Source organism: Anopheles gambiae, chromosome 3 (assembly GCF_943734735.2).
Source record: "Anopheles gambiae chromosome 3, idAnoGambNW_F1_1, whole genome shotgun sequence".
NCBI lineage: Eukaryota > Metazoa > Arthropoda > Insecta > Diptera > Culicidae > Anopheles > Anopheles gambiae.
The window spans coordinates 60,939,013-60,955,479 of NC_064602.1; the positions used below are offsets into that span (position 1 = coordinate 60,939,013).

A 16,467-nucleotide genomic window follows, 5' to 3' on the forward strand; every position below is an offset into this window, starting at 1 on the left:
AAATCGATATTTTGTTAACAAGTAACAATGGTTTTCATTATTCACTCATCAAGTTATTTTGTATTAGTCATTTAGTGTATTTAATAATGGAAATAACACCATATCTCCTTCAGCTTCGTTGATAGTTCTAGCAAATTTAAGTTTGACATCGGAGCATTCTAATACAATCTCATCATTTTTCAAATCATCTTTATAAACAGAGTATATATGTAGCTTTATGGAAGAAATGTGCTCGTCAAAATATTCGAAAATACGGGAAAACATTTTTCCAACTACCATCAACTTATCTGGCTCTTGTCTTATTGAAACAAATTTGAAAATTATGTTTTTGTTGTTCATAAACAAATCGTTGACATCATCATTTCGCAGCTTTAAATTTTTCCTCACATTCATAGTAACAGTTTGCCCTCTTTGCGTATAAAACGGCTGACGAAATGGTTGATCGTTTTGTTGAGCTCCTGTAAAATTTTGAAATTCCGATATTCTACGAATTGCCTGTTCTAAACATCCATAGTTAGTTCTAATAAGCCTGTTTTTTATATTTCCTAGCTTGCGTTCATATGCACATGTTGATTGATAGACAACAGGACCAAACCGATATACTACTTCTTCGAGGTGGATTAGACTATGAACATTGGACTTACCATTTTTTTTTATGATGTACATCGACAAATGTTTCTACAACATTTGTTTCTACTGTTTTTAGCATAGTACCAGCAGCTTTCCAGTGTTTTTTATGCTCGGCTGATGAAAATATCGTTATAGCGCAGAAATAAAGCATAAAATTCTTATATTCCTGCTCAATCAGCAATCCTTCCAATACTACGGGAGCCGCGTAATGGAGAAACGTTTTGCAATCTGATCCTTTCCAATATGCTAGGTCGTCAATCGGGCGCACTTTTTGGTTCGTTTCAAAGGGAAGTTTTTGTTTAAATTCTTCACGTTGCTGGCGATTCCATCTTTTCCATTCTTTTAACACTCCCATCTACCATATGTGAAGTAGTTTTTTTGTAAGACCAGTGTCTATTTGATGGAGACGATCAACAAACAATCATATTCAGAATGATGTCAAATTCGTCCAAATCAATCAACGGCGTGGACCCCGTACAATGCAGAATATAATCTCCATCTATAACTCCTTTGTGAGTGCGCTTTGGCGCAGGCGTATCCAAAAACACCATTGTTTGTGACACCGATTCTCCTTCACAGCAACATTTTAAACAGGAGTGACTTCCAGTATGACCTTGAACACCTGTCAAGAAACAACGTTTTGTTAAACCTCGAATTTCTTTCAATTTGAATTAAACGTTGAACGTATCACAAAGGCACAAAATCGCAAGGCAGAAGAATAAACATTAGGCTGAAGGTGTTGTCAGTACAACAATCCGTATACGAATGATCTCTATTTTTGACATGTCAGATTATCGCACAGTTGTTACGGTGATGGTCATATTCCGATCCGGCATATTTGGCACTATGGTTTAATCAGGGGTCAAATCTCCAGGATATTACAGTTTAGAAAATTGGGTAAAAACCCAATACCGCGCTGTAAATAAACCAGTGACAGTACGAACATGCGACCTGGGCACTGTGGGCCGCTCCACACTCTTTGTGTCAGTTTCAATTGGTGTTGTTTTCATTTATGGCGGTTTGTTTACATTTCGTTGCGGTTATCATCAGGTTTCCGTGGTTCGATATTCGGTCGAGCTTTCTTTTCGTCAACCTCATCGTGACGATCGTGGTGCTCGGTGGACTGTTGGCAACGATCGAAAAGCATCTCCCCACTGCCATCCGGCAGACGTTTGCTGCCCTCTGGTCGGTGGCCGGATTTGCCGTCATGATGTAGCCAGCGCGGGACTACGTAATCGCCTTCCTCGATACGTTGGCAACCAACAAGCATATGGTGCGCACCACACCTACCGAGACGATGGTTGCCATGACGCTGATCACGCTGCAGTATTTGCGCCGGTTCCACAAGACCTGGTTCGTGCAGGTGTTCTCGAGCAAGCTGAAAATCACCCACCAGTGGTACGTGGAACACTTTCACAACTATCCGAAGCAAGCTCGTCAGGAAAGCACTCGTCCCGTTCGTTCTGTGAGATCGACGGTGAGGGTGCGGATAATATCGTTCCGGTTGTTGGGCTTTTTTGAGGATCGAAAAAATGGTATGGTTTGTGTCCGGCTTTTTTTTAGGTTGCTGGTTCCCGGCTGATGGGATTCAGCTGGTTTTCCTGGATCGTCTGTGAATGCCTTGTTCCACGGACCGGTCGTCGATGCACTCGAGGTGCACCGCATTGACGAGCGGCAGTAGCAGGATTCAATCGGCGCGGCCGAGCTGGCAGCGAAGCCGTTTCTCGGTGAGCCATTCACGCCGAATGAGGGCGGTCAAGAGCCGGCTGCATACGTTCGATTCGTTCGATTCGATATTCGTTACGCGCACGATTAAACTGTGTAACGATGCCGAGTGTGTCCGGCCATCGCGACTAGCAGCACAGCGGAAGTTAAGTTGCGTCGTCTATTGTGGTGCGATGCGCTGTATGTTCCGGGTGTGCGATTGAGCTTCATGTTTGTTTCTTTTTTGTTCACAGACACCTTTTCATCAACAACTAGCATGACTATCGGCGCACGGTCGGTGGCTCTAGCGAAGGGGAGGGTGCGTTCCAATCGGCTGGCAGGACACAGATCGGATCGGTTAGGACAGCGATCGGCATAGTACGGCTCGCGACCCGCATGTGGCTATTTGTTGACTAGGTGGAGGCTCTTTATCGTTCACACATTTTAAATAATTTTCATACATGTTTTCTTTTGGTTAATCTAGATGCCTCTTCAAGTGCAAATCTACGAACATGTTTAGAAGACTTGGCTCTTTCGGTCGCAACGTTTGCCGAGTTGCTGGGGATATTGGATTGTAAGGAATGAATATACTGTCTGCAGGAACCAGATGATGATATCACCAAGGAGCTACTGCGCTAAAGCTTATCAGGAGGAGGCGAGAATGGTTTGACTTTGGCACAGCTCCCACGTATCATCCATACCACACCAAATCATTATGGCGCAGCCGTGAATATGTACAACGTCATCCTGCTCGGGTTGGATGGTGACGGTCTCCCGCTCGGTATATCTTGACGGCAGTATAACGCAAGGCAAGTATACATATAGTTTCAGTACGTTTAATAAGTATAAAGAATGCTAATATTTTTGTTTCTTATTCAAATTTTCAGATTCAAATGAACAATATACAAGGTGCACTAAACATACACTGGACTCTGTTTGGAACGGGTCTAGTAAAAGTATTTGTTAGTGGTGCGTGCATATTATTATGTGCACCTATTTTAATGTTCCTATCTTGTTACCGATCGAACCGACCAAACCCAGTAGAATAAAAAATATGATTACATTACATATCCCAAATGTGGCTACTACACCCCAATGCCAAACGAAAGAAAAATAAATAGGCTATCAATTGACTGACACAGCGATATATTTATACAATTTCAGTTAAAAAAATGAGTAGTGTATTTGATGCAATAATTATATATGTGTTTGTATAATGAATAATTTTAACATGTAAATAACGTTATAGCACCGACAAACCGACGTGACACTTCGAACAAAATGAGCTTCAAAAGTTGTCTCCTTATTTCAAATGAAAATACGTTAAACACTAGCGCCATCTCTAGAATGATTCGCTTACTACACTGACACAGAGAAGAAACTGCTAAATTCCCTTTTTATTTTTCTTCGCAAATTCCAATGCGCATTGTTTTTTGTACTTCTCACATCTTTTGCATTGATTTGGAAACTTATAAAATGATTTTCCTTGGTGTTTTGTCCAATAATTCTCACAGAATCGTGCCTCACACTTCATTCGCAATTTGTATTTAGAAAAGTTGTTTACATCGAAGCAGCAGTGAACAGAGCTTACTTTGACAGAAGTGATCGCCTCACTGGTAAATGTCAGTACTTTCGTGTGGGACACTTTTGTAACGCCAGTGTCACGTCGGTTTGTCGGTGGTTATAGTGCAATATACACTTTCGATAGTGTCACGATTGTGTTCATGAGTGTGTACACATTTCCAAATCAGCTTCATTATCTGATCCATTAGATAATTTGTTAACTGATTCAAATTTCAATTACAGTTTCCTTATGCTTGTTGCGTGGTTTTAACTATAACGGAACCATGGCCCTTAATAATACTCCAAGATGTTGTTAATATATAGTTACGTGCACCATAGTGACACGCTCACCTCACCGCTTGAATTGATCATTGATCCGCTGAACCAGCGGAGAACATCGGACGATCGCGACCAAGAAGAAATGTTAATTATTACTCAAAGTGCGTGCTTCCTCACGAGTATACGTAAATTATTATTTTTTTACCCAAATGGTGTTGCTCAACAAACGCATAATTATATGTTTCAATAGTCCATGCGTATATTAGCACAATAAAATCTTATATCTAATTAAACCAAACTAATACTAATACTAATCCTATCCTATAACAAATTTTACAAAAAGGTTCTCATTTTCAATCTCTCACTATAGAGCGTTACTTTTTCACTCTATAGTGAGACGAAATTGGTTAGTGAGTTGATGTTAGGGGCGGATAGCTTGGATGATGTCTGTAGCGTGTTGGTTTTCTTGCACACTTTGTACCGACATTGCGATTCATCGATGTAGGCGTTGGACGAAAGACGACAAGGATGTTTTCGTCAAACGAACATACGAATAATAATATGTTGTGTATTGTTTATGAAGTGATATAAATAGTTTAAAGATTAAATACGTACAAGTAAGCTTAAAATTTATTGCAACAGCTTCCATGGTATGTTAGTACGGGCAGCCAGTGGATCACGCACCGCTCCCAGACTGATATCGTCATTGGCCGATTGGTGTACTTTTGATGTCTGGATTGCGGCAGGACGACACCAACATATCCAGGAACCTACAGAAAGCAGTTTCATTTGAAATTCTCAACATCTGCGTCACCTATTTGCCCTTATATTGTCGGAGGTAATGTCCCAGAATCCTCTTTTATTGTAGGACGCAAAAGTGAAACGATTTTCTGAAGGACAAAATCAGAGCCGGTGCACTGTACACACTCGGAGCAGAATCGGCTGCTGCGAACTGTCAAGCACCTCGAAGTGCAGCGACTCATTGATCAGCACCTGCGCTAAATCGCACTGCAGAAGACGATGACGATGTTTCCTGTATGCCGCAGTTATCCGACTTTATGCAGATAGGACCAGACCTGCTACAATGCGCCTTATCCGTTGCCGAAATATTTTCCTTGGTGGACGATGAGCACTTTTATGCTATCGATGTGCTGGATTACATATTAGTATACGTGAACCGATTAAACAACGAATAACGAATTACGATGTAATTACCGCAGCCGTGGATAGCTACGGTTTGACAGAACAATCCAGCAGAGAGTAGGCACATGGACAGATCTTTTTCATTGATGGACACCGGGAAGCCGTTTCTGTTCGAAACTATACTTGCGTACACGCGATTCTAATCGGAAATTGCAATAGCAGTGAATCCGAGTGGAATTGCTGCTCTGCTACTGACCGGGGGACGTACGCTACACTCTATATTCAAGCTATCGCTAAACATGGACGCTAACAGTTCCTGTAACATCTATGTCAGCACAGGCCGAATTGATGTAACAGGCATCACTGATCATATGGAATTTCTTTAAAAATAATAACAATAATTAACTATTTATTTTAACCTTCACAAAGCTGCCACGGGTCTAATAATAGGCTCTTGAGGGCCGCATGCGACCTGCGGGTCGTAGTTTGGAGACCCCTGCTCTAGAAGCTCGCGCCCTCGATCGCGCCCTGCAGGACGTTATGGGAAACCGCCGAAAGTTCGGTGATAAGGTGGTGCTGGTATGTGGCGACTTTCGACAGATACTGTCAATCGTTCCGCGTGGTACCAACGTCCAGGTCCTGCAGCAGTGCATCCGGTGGAGCATGCTGAGGGGCAAATGTAAGGTATTGTGTTGCGGGAAAACATACGTGTGCCGACAGCCTAAACTGTTCAAGATGCTGAAGAGCGGTAAGAGTTCGCAAAATTTCTGCTCTGCATCAACGTGAGTCATACGACGTACGGCATACGACATTCCCGGGATTCGATAAGGCGTATGCCAAGATACCACGGGACTTGATGTTACCTGGAACATATGACCCGAAAGGTAAAGTAAATTTATCGCAAACAGTGTAAATTTTGATAAAAAATATTTATTCCAGCCGGTACACCATCCACAATTCAATTTGTAGTACATTGAATAAAAGAAAATTATGAAATCATAATCATATACACTGCAATGTTTGTTTGAAATAATATTAGCACACAAAAAATTTCTTTTACAAAGGATTCTACAACAAAATTATTGATTGAAGTGCAATTCTTATATCGTTGATAAGACGTATACGTCCCAATAAACGTTGCGTAGCAATGTAACCGGGCCATTTTAACTAGTGCTAACATAAAACTAAAGAAAAAAAATAAGGCACTGGTCACATTATAAGGCAAAAAGGGAGGGGGGGATGGGGGGGGGGGTACATGATGCATAAAATAAACTCATCCATTCTATTCCGTTTGGTGAGTGTTTTGCTCAGCAATCTCATTCACCAGATGTTTCATGATGTGTGCGTTGAAGGACGTGCGTGAGTTACTGAGCACTTGCCTGTCACGGGTTAGCATGATACAACATTAATGTTTCGTCTATATGCTTGGCTATCGTAGGATGTTGCGCAGTGACTGTTTCTTACAGTTAGATGAAGGAAAACGAATACCTTAGAAAATGAAATAGAATGTAAAACAAACAAAATAACGTTTAAAAAAAAAACCATAAGAGATACAGTAAAAAGTAAATGAGCATGTGGTTACTTACCGATAGTGTGTTGTGGCATGTGCACTGAAAAACGATTCTCTATCATTTCGCGTGTAATTCCAACATGTAGCACGAACTCATGCGGTAGGGAACATGCAAAAAAAAAAAGAAACATTTAAGTTTACAAATTTTGTTACCGACTTGTACTGGTGATGTGAAATAACTTACCGCATGGGAGACCCCACGATAAGAGACGTTTCCTTTCTTATCGTGAACACTGTCGGATGGTTGGCGTTGTAGATTCCTTTTCCCACTGCCACTTAAATCCGGATCGACGCGTAGGGCGGTGAGCTCGTGCGGCAAGAGGCATGCAAATAGGAAGAAAAATAAAAAATATTAATAAACTGCCTACATTGTCTCTTGCAAACCGATCGCTATGATGTATCAATACTTACCGCAGGGGAAACCCCCTCGACTAGTGAGGTGTGCTACCGCTTCGGGAAATCGGTCGGATGGTATGCAGTGTAGATCTATCCCTTATCCCGCTTGCCACTTAAAACCGAGCTCGTGCGACAAGAGGCATGCAAATAGAAAGTGTTAGGAAAGGAAGGAAATTGGGTTATCATCTCGTGCAAGCCGATCGCTATGATCTAGAATTACTTACCGCAGGGGAAAACCCAAAAAAAAATCGATGTTTTCAACTGCGCTGCCTAAAAAACAAAATCTTAGAAAGGGATTTGTTTTAAAATTTAATTTCTTTTTTTTTACAAGGAGGGGAAATGTAGAATGCACCTTAGCAAGGTGCCATCAAAACCTCCTCCTTGGGTCCGTTTCGCAGCTAAGCTTCTCTGGACCAAATGAGAATCTGCTTTGAGTGTACCTGCTTAAAAAAAAAGAAAACTAATTATTAAAAATGTTCGATTTGGTTCTATCCCAAGGCATCTATCAAGGCGACAAACACATCATCATTGCATTTCCGGAAGATATGCTCAGCAAAATATTTGTCCATGTTGCTTTTAATATTAGTGCCTTGTTTTCTCAAAAATGCCTTCAACCATCTCCAAACATTCTCAATCCGTTGTGTATTGATATTGTTATCATCTGGATTGAGGAAATTTCTGGAGTGGTTGACACATTCGTGGGGATATCCAAGCTCCTCCAACCCATTATAACCTTTCCAGAGATCGGTCATAATTTTCGTTCCGGGTTCAACATGCCGAACCACCAGATCGCTCAAAACGGCAAGCGAGCATTTCGTGACACGCTCCAGGAAAATGGCCTTAGTTTCCCGGCATATCCCACCCACAAGCCACTGAGGACCGGAACTACCGACCCGGCCGACGTTGTACTTTCGACGAGTGATGACAGTTTCGTCGATTTCCACCGTCATGCCAGGGCCCCTTATCTTCTCTCGTGTACGATCGAATGTTTCCCATAGAAAACTTCGGATCGTATCGTACCACGAGAGAACCGTGTTGTGGGAGAGGCCAGTCTCCAACGCACAACGAGTTGAGTTGGCCCCATTGGCCCACTCGTAACAACAACGCACAAGGCTCCTAAGCGAAGCCTTGTGGTTGGCAAATATGGACCCGGCCCGGATGCTGCTGGTCCCGCCGCATTTGTAGTCGGGACATATATACCTGTAGCCGTCGATGCTTTTGTAGGGAGTTAGCTTCATTTGCTTTGGACATCTCGGGCACAATTGAACCGGCTGCAGAAGAGCCCGCTTTTGCATCTACGCGATCGCTTGTTCACGGTCCTGAAAAATATCAGAAAGCATATCAGTATTGTAAGCCATTTTCAATTGCCTCTTTGCGCTTTGAAAAATATGCACAAGTGGCGCCAAATATTGTGTATGTGTGCGGTATATCGATGGGGATACAAACCAGGGTTAAGATATGGGTGAACAACGGTAGCACTGCTTAAATTTGCAAATGTAGGAGCTGGTTTAAAATATAATATTTATTGCGGATACACATTGAAAGGGTTTAATAATTAATGCAAAAAATAAATTTATTTACTCATCTATACTTTCGTTATATTTTTATTTATGAGTTTTCAAATATTTTCATTTCATGAACACTGTCCGTCCCACAGTCACCTTTGCAATTACCGTTATTTTTAAAAATTCACATACGCACGCAGGCAATCAATGATATCGTAGTGTACGTGGATAGCTCTCGTACTGAAAAGGTAAACAAACCATTTCAGTTTGTTTACCACTAGCAAAAAGGTGTTTTGTGGGATTTGTTATAATTAAGCTATTCCATTGTCTTATTATACACTCTTATAATAAGCATCAATAGCTATATTAACTAATTAGCAACGGTGGTAACCTTAGAAATAACTATAATCAAAGTAATAAGTACGCAAGCCACTTTACCTGTCACAGCACCGGTCGTACTTGGTTAATATGTTATAGTTTGGTAATTTGTATTTTTTTAAATTATTTTGTTGAAAGTCCAAACCAAAAATCGCTAGATATTAGGTATTATTACCCTTAAAAGCTAGATCTACATTTAGATCCTGCTCGCGTAAACCTTTACAAGTCGCTGAAGCAGGAGATACAAACAGCGTTTCATCTCGATCTCGATATCGGGGTTCGATGCTGCCGGAACTTAACCCGAAAATGAGTCAACTTTCAATCACCGTAACACAGTTACCTTGAGGTATGTAGTCAGATATATGTTGTGTGTGAAAACCATTTCTAATAGCGCTAACCTCTTTCCCTGAACACGATTTTTTTTTTTTCAAATATATTTATTTGCGTGTACAGATTAATTTCTATTTACTAGTGTGGATATTTACAACAAAAAAAACTTTACATTTACAAAAGTAGTGCACACTTAAGGACGACTAAATCTATCTCAACATCGTTGTTTTCAACGATGTGGAAAATGTAGTTAGCAAACAACCTAAGAATAAATATACGTATTCCCAGACTAACTCCTGCTAGTTCTGGAAATCGCAGACTATTGAACAAATAGGGGCGTCCTGGAGCTATTGAAACTATTTCTTGCTGCAGCAGTGCCCAAGCCGCCGCTACTCTACTACAGCAAGCAAATTTGTGTTGCAGACTTTCCATTTGGGGACAAAACGAACATTGATTGGAAGCCCTTCTTCCCATCCGAAACAAGAGCTCTCCATGTGACACTTTACCATTTGCTAGCATGTATGTAAATTCTCTTTATTGACGTGCTTTCTACAAAGGTTGAACATCGACTGTCCCGCTTCCCGAATTCCCTCGTTTTTATAGTTCATTATTCCACCAGGGTTGTCGAACCCATTTTTCAATTCACATTCGGCCCTCCTGATGTTTCTTCCGTCTCGGAAGTTCCTTCTTCTTCTCCCTCTTCTAGCTCTGAATCTATGTCGTCTGTCCCTACCGCAAATGCCCAAGGCTTCATATAATCATCGCTAGACGTCGTTACGTTCGCACCCTCCGCGTTACCCACTTTCCTGACTTTGTACCGCCCATTTCGATTCACCTGAACTACCTCATAAGGCCCGATATATTCACTCGCAAGTTTCCGTCCCGCTACAAACTGAGTCCTACGGATAGCTACCAAGTCTCCTATACTATAACCCCTTTCCGGTTTGCGCTTTTTATCATATTGTCTTTTATACTGTTGTTGAGCTTTTATAATCGCGTTTTTCGCCTCGAGTCTCATTTTTTTCCTATCTTCATCAAATTCCTCATATAACTCATCATTTAACAATTCTATTAATTGATCACTCGCCTTATTCCTCATTTGTATCCCAAACATCTGCTGAAATGGTGACCGTCCCGTTGATGCGTGGCTATGTGCGTTAATAGCCTGTTGAACTTTATTTATATTTTTAAACCATTTCGCGGGATCGTCAGATGATAGCTTTGACAAAATAGTTAGAACAATTCGGTTAACCCTCTCCGCTTGCCCGTTACCTCTTGGTACCCCAGTAGTACTCACGACATGATCGATACCATTTTTCTTCAGATGCTCGCTGAATATCTGCGATGTAAATGCCGAACCCCGATCACTGATGACGCGCGCCGGGTTGCCGAAGATCGATGACCATACCTCCAGCTTCCGCAACGTTTCCTCTCCGCTGGTCGTCTTTGTAGGGAAGAGCCAAACGAATTTCGAAAATCCGTCCACTACCGTTAGCACGTACTTATACTGCTTCGCTGTCGCGTCCATTGGTCCGACGTGATCCATATGCAGGGTATGCAGTGGTGTATCTCCTTTGTCGATGCAGTTCAGAAAGCCCTCCTTGTGACCAAGCTTCTTGTTGAACATAATGCACTTCACACAACTATTCACTACTTGCGCCACCTTTCGTTCGAGATGAAGTATCCAATACTTCTGTTTGATGGCATGTGTCGTACCTTTCACGGAGAAATGACCATCATTATGCGCGTCGTGAATAATCTCTTTCTCCATACTTCGTGGAACTACAAGTAGCTCATTTCCATCACACACTTTGTAAAGCACTCCACTTTTCATTACAAAATCATCGTATGGTCCTTTAGAAAGCATTTCCACGATGGCTCTAAGCCCACAATCATGCTGTTGAGCAGTTTTAATACGATAGATCGCTTCACTCACAATATGTAACACTTCATTCGGGTATCTGCTCAAACAATCTACGTGTTGCAGATTACGCCCTGGACGATGCTCGGCTACGTAAGAAAAGTCCTGCAGAAACATGACCCAAGCCGACACTTCACGAGGCACATCTCTTTTCTGCAATGTTTGCTTAAAAGCAATACAATCTGTTACCAACTTAAATTGTATTCCCAAAAGATAATGCCTAAACTTTTTCACTGCCAGATACACTGCTTTTGCTTCCAATATATAACTGTGAAGCTTCGATTCTCCTTCCGTGGTCTTCTTGCTCCAAAAGAAAACTGGATGCATCTTTCCACTGAATTGCTGAAGTAGCACAGCTCCGAACCCATTCTTGGACGCATCCGTATGCAGTTCTGTATAAGCTTCCCTATTGTACAACACTAGGATCGGTTCCTTCACCAACACTTCCTTCAACGCTCTAAATGCACTAACTTCAGACTCACCCATTTCAAATTTCACATCTTTACGTAACAAGTCGGTCAACGGTCTCGCAACCACAGAATATTGTTTAATAAACTTTCGAAAAAATCCTGTCAACCCTAGAAATGATTGCACCGCCTTGACATCAGAAGGTTCTTTAAATTTTGTTATCGCTGCCACTTTCTCTTGCCCGGGTGATATGGTTCCATTTTCCACAAAATGACCAAGAAACGAGATGGAAGTTTGTAAAAACTGACACTTCTTCCATTTAATGTGCAATCCATACTCCACCACTTTTTCAAACACTTTCTTCATTTTCTCTAGGCACTCTTCGGCTGTAACACCATGTACTATAATATCATCCATATAGAGGTTCATCACATCACTATTCAAAAGCGGTTGAAACACATAGTTCACATAACGTATGAAAACAGCTGGCGAATTGCAAAAACCAAACGGTGCACGTAAAAATTCATACAGCCCTGTTTTCGTCACAAACGCTGTGAATTTACGGCTACTGGGCTCGATAGGAACATGAAAGAAACCATTTTCTAGATCCATCACCGAAAAGTATTTCGCACTCTGCAGCTTTTCTAACACTTCATCTATTACAGGCACTGGAAAAGCGTCTTTTAACACCATGATATTCAATTGCCGATAATCTATACACATTCTGCTAGATCCGTCCTTTTTCTTAACCAGCACAACACGGCTAGCATAATCGGAGTTTGACGGCTGAATAATTCCTTTTTCCAACCACTCTGCCACCTGTTTGTTCACTATTTCGTTTTCCATATCAGGCAAACGACTGGGAGTATGCCCAAACGGTGTTGCTATGTCATTCAATGTTATTTTTAACTGCACTGGACACTCTTTTAGATTATCACTGTTGGTCAAGCGATCGCTGTTTTTCTGCTGCATTTCTACTACTATTTCACTAACCACCTGTTTAAACTTCGGATGCACCTGATAGCTTTCACTTTCATCTCTAATATTCTGAATCCACGCAACGTCTGACTCATTAGATTGTTTTGGTGCTATCGTGATCGCACTGTTGTTGATCGTAAACTCCACCGTCTCCAAAAAATCCATGCCAATGATCAATTGTGCGTTTATTGCTCCCTCAGGCACAACAATAAGTTGGATTTCGTATGTTACGCCATCTATCACGATAGGAACCTGGGTTTCTTTAAGACCATTCCGCAAATGTCCACCCAAACCTTTCAGTGTTCTCTCCGAATTGGACCAAACCTTGCAATTTGATGGAAGTTCCTCAAACGCATTACTTATTATTAGTGAAACTTCACTTCCCGTGTCCAACAATGCTTCAAACTCCTTTCCGTACACTGATACGCTCTTCAGTGGTAATTTCTGTTTTGTTACCAATTGTGATTGAACACCAGTAAACTGCACAGCAAAGTTATTGTCACAATTCTTTGCCTGGTGTCCCATACGACCACACTTGAAACAGGCTCCTTTGTTACCAAACGTGTTTGGCGTTGCTGGAATTGCTGGCCTTTTTGTTTTGCATTCCTTTGCACGATGTCCAAATCCGTTACACTCAAAACATCTCGGACCATTTTTGTTCCATGGACACTTTTGTGCTTCGTGCCCGGCGTCACCACAATTATAACAAAAGCGCTTCTTCTTATTGTCTTCACTTCTCTTGAACACCTGCTTTGCCGGTTCGATCCTTTTGCTTGCTGCTCTCTCGAACAAACGAATCTTTTCTTTTAGCATAGCAATGTTTTGAGACGCATAAAACAATGCACGCTGATTTTCATCTTCCGTGAACCCATCCGCAATGTACTCGATCAAACTTGCTTCGTCCAACTTTATTTGGTTTGCTAATTCCTGCATCGAGTAAACAAACTCTAAAGCAGACTCTTCTTTTCTCTTACGTCGTGTTGACAACAACCGATGGACGTCACTCGCCCGCATTTTACGTCCAAACTCGTTGATCAGTGCTTGGCGCAGCTTTTGGAACGTCGTCATGCCCACAAGAGTTCCTAAGAAACTACGAGCCACACCCGTAAGCTTCTTGCGACACATTATAAGTTTTTGTTCATCACTCCAGCCTGCCATCGTACTAATTTCCTCGAAATGTTTCAACCATCGATGAATATCTTGGGTGGAACCAGCACTGAACGCCTCAATCCCTTCTTCGATGTCCCTGAAGGAATATGGCTGTGTTCCCGGCTGTTCCCTTTCTGGTATTGTTTCCGCATCGGCATAAGCTGCGGCATCAGTTCGATTAAGTGTTTCATCTTGTGTTTTTTCATCGTATTCGACAATGCGAGTGGCCAGTTCTTTTTTGTTTCCACCTGTAGCTATTCCCCGTTCCTCGCACTGTTTCACCAACCCTAGTTGGGTGTATTCCTCGACCAAAGCCGCAACGGCTGCCTCAGTGTCGTTTTCCATCGACATTTTCGCGGTATTTCGCTCAACGCAAGAAACCTTTGTTTGCACTGCACCGACCACACACGTTTTGTTTCGGCTATTGTTCGCTCTTCTCCACCCACAAACACACTTGTTATTTCGTCGGTTGCGCTCCCGTCTGAACCCGTCGCACACACATAATCACGCGTCTTCAAATTGGTTGATCTGTGCCTGTCCGCACCACACACGCACGCACGCAAACACACGTCTTTAAGTTTTCGGTTGCGCCCGTTTCATCCTTGCTCATCCCACTTCTGACACCAAATGTAAATTCTCTTTATTGACGTGCTTTCTACAAAGGTTGAACATCGACTGTCCCGCTTCCCGAATTCCCTCGTTTTTATAGTTCATTATTCCACCAGGGTTGTCGAACCCATTTTTCAATTCACATGTATAGAGTAGCTCGTTGTTGTGCTGATAAATCAAAGCTTTGCATATTAGCCCAGATTCTGGTCCAACAAAGTTGTTGATTTTCATGTGCTACTTTGGCATCTGGTAGCTTGTCCACAAGTATGCGACGAAGTTTACATGAAGAGGGGTTTGCGACATATTCAGCGGGTAAATAGGCCAGTTGTCTCACCACGATTTTTAGGCAGGGATACCAGCTTGGAATGGTGGCCAGATTTGGCGGATTACCAGCTTGGACGATATGAGGCTCGCTGTATTTGAGGGAGCTGCACTCTGCTCGGTATCGGTTTGTCAAGAGGGCATATGCAGTTATTGCTGGTATGTGCAGGTTCAGTCCACCTCGCACGATCATCCCAGCGACGGTTGCAATCGCCTTAGCTGTATCCGACCGGCAGATCCTCCGGACCATCTTTGGCGGTGTGCTGGCTTGCTGAGGATTACAGAGGACTGTTGATTGCTTTCGTAATAGGATACGATTACTTTAGCTTATTAACAGCATGCTGGTCTTATATCCCAGCAAGAAAGGTAACCACAATATTTCTCAGTGCGACACGACGTTAGCTGGATGAAGTGTAGCATAACTTGTCTGCGTTACGATGCATACTTCGATGGTGAGCTGCAGCCAGGATCCGAAAAATTTAGCAACCTATAACAATGGCAGGACTGTGAAAAGGAAGTGCTGATTCGAAGGAAAGTGAAATGCTAGTTCTATTCCATCAATTTAAAATCCGTAATTTACAATTGTTTATACTATCACTAAAAGGAAAGGTTATTATTTTGACATTGACATTATTTATTCCATTTCTCTACTAATAATATGCTTCTCTCCCTTTTGTTTAGTCCTTTTCGGATCTTTGAGACCTTCTGCACAAGAGCTATGGCTGCTCATTTTCAGCGATGTACCATCCAATGCTCAGGCGAACTTTCCTGCGCTGCCGTTACACGTTGTCACCATGGCAAACAACATGCCGACCTCTATGCACCCGACGTCACAGCAGAGCTGCTCTGTTGCTAAGGAGTTTACGAAGGACATACTTGGAGTGTAGGTGTTTAAGGAAGGTATACACTTGATTACCCACCTGCCTGTGATTGCAACCACCATGTACCATCTGCTATGTACACGTAATAGCATATCTGCTATGCAGAACACATTATAAACCACACTACCTTTTATGGTTTGCAACTTATCACTTATTTATTTTAACAAATTAAATATTACATAAAATAGACGCGTTTACAAGACACGCACTGTACAAGATAAAACGGGACGAGCACGCGCTATAGTCCGCGTATACGTCCGTCCGGGTCGGCGGATAAAAGATGAAGAGGCCGATCCCGAGCCCTTCATTCGCGAACTTAGCCGAGCAGCGCCGAGCTTAGCCCAACGCGTACGTCAAGCCCTTGTCACGTGGCGACAGGGTTGAGTAGCGGTGCTGCGCTCAGTTTTCCCAACACTACCAAATATAGATTCTTAGCAACACATTTTAATAAACTTAGCAAACTAGTTCAGGTCACACCGTTCATACAAAAACAACCAAAAACACGCAACACAAGCAAAACAGGCGTTACTGCAATTGAGTAAGGTAGACCAAGAACGCATCACATCGTATAGCCAATAGCGCAGCGTAAGGAAAGAAAGACACACTTTAAGCCAAGGCAGAAACAGCATACGCATTATAACACAACCCACTCAAAGCGATATTTCTGTAGGTCTCCACACACACAAAACTCACACTTTACCA

At 42.2% G+C, this 16,467-nt stretch overlaps 1 protein-coding gene and 1 long non-coding RNA gene across 2 annotated transcripts in view; both read left to right on the forward strand.

Annotated features, from left to right (window-relative positions):
• The window catches only part of LOC133392901 (uncharacterized), a 590,816-nt gene that overhangs the window by 156,837 nt on the left and 417,512 nt on the right, over window positions 1-16,467 (forward strand). The gene's annotated exons all lie outside the window — the stretch shown is intronic.
• On the forward strand, window positions 1,533-3,403 carry LOC133393939 (uncharacterized). The gene is made up of 3 exons (XR_009766513.1): window positions 1,533-2,028; window positions 2,194-2,751; window positions 2,819-3,403. It is a non-coding gene; the product is annotated as an uncharacterized LOC133393939 (long non-coding RNA).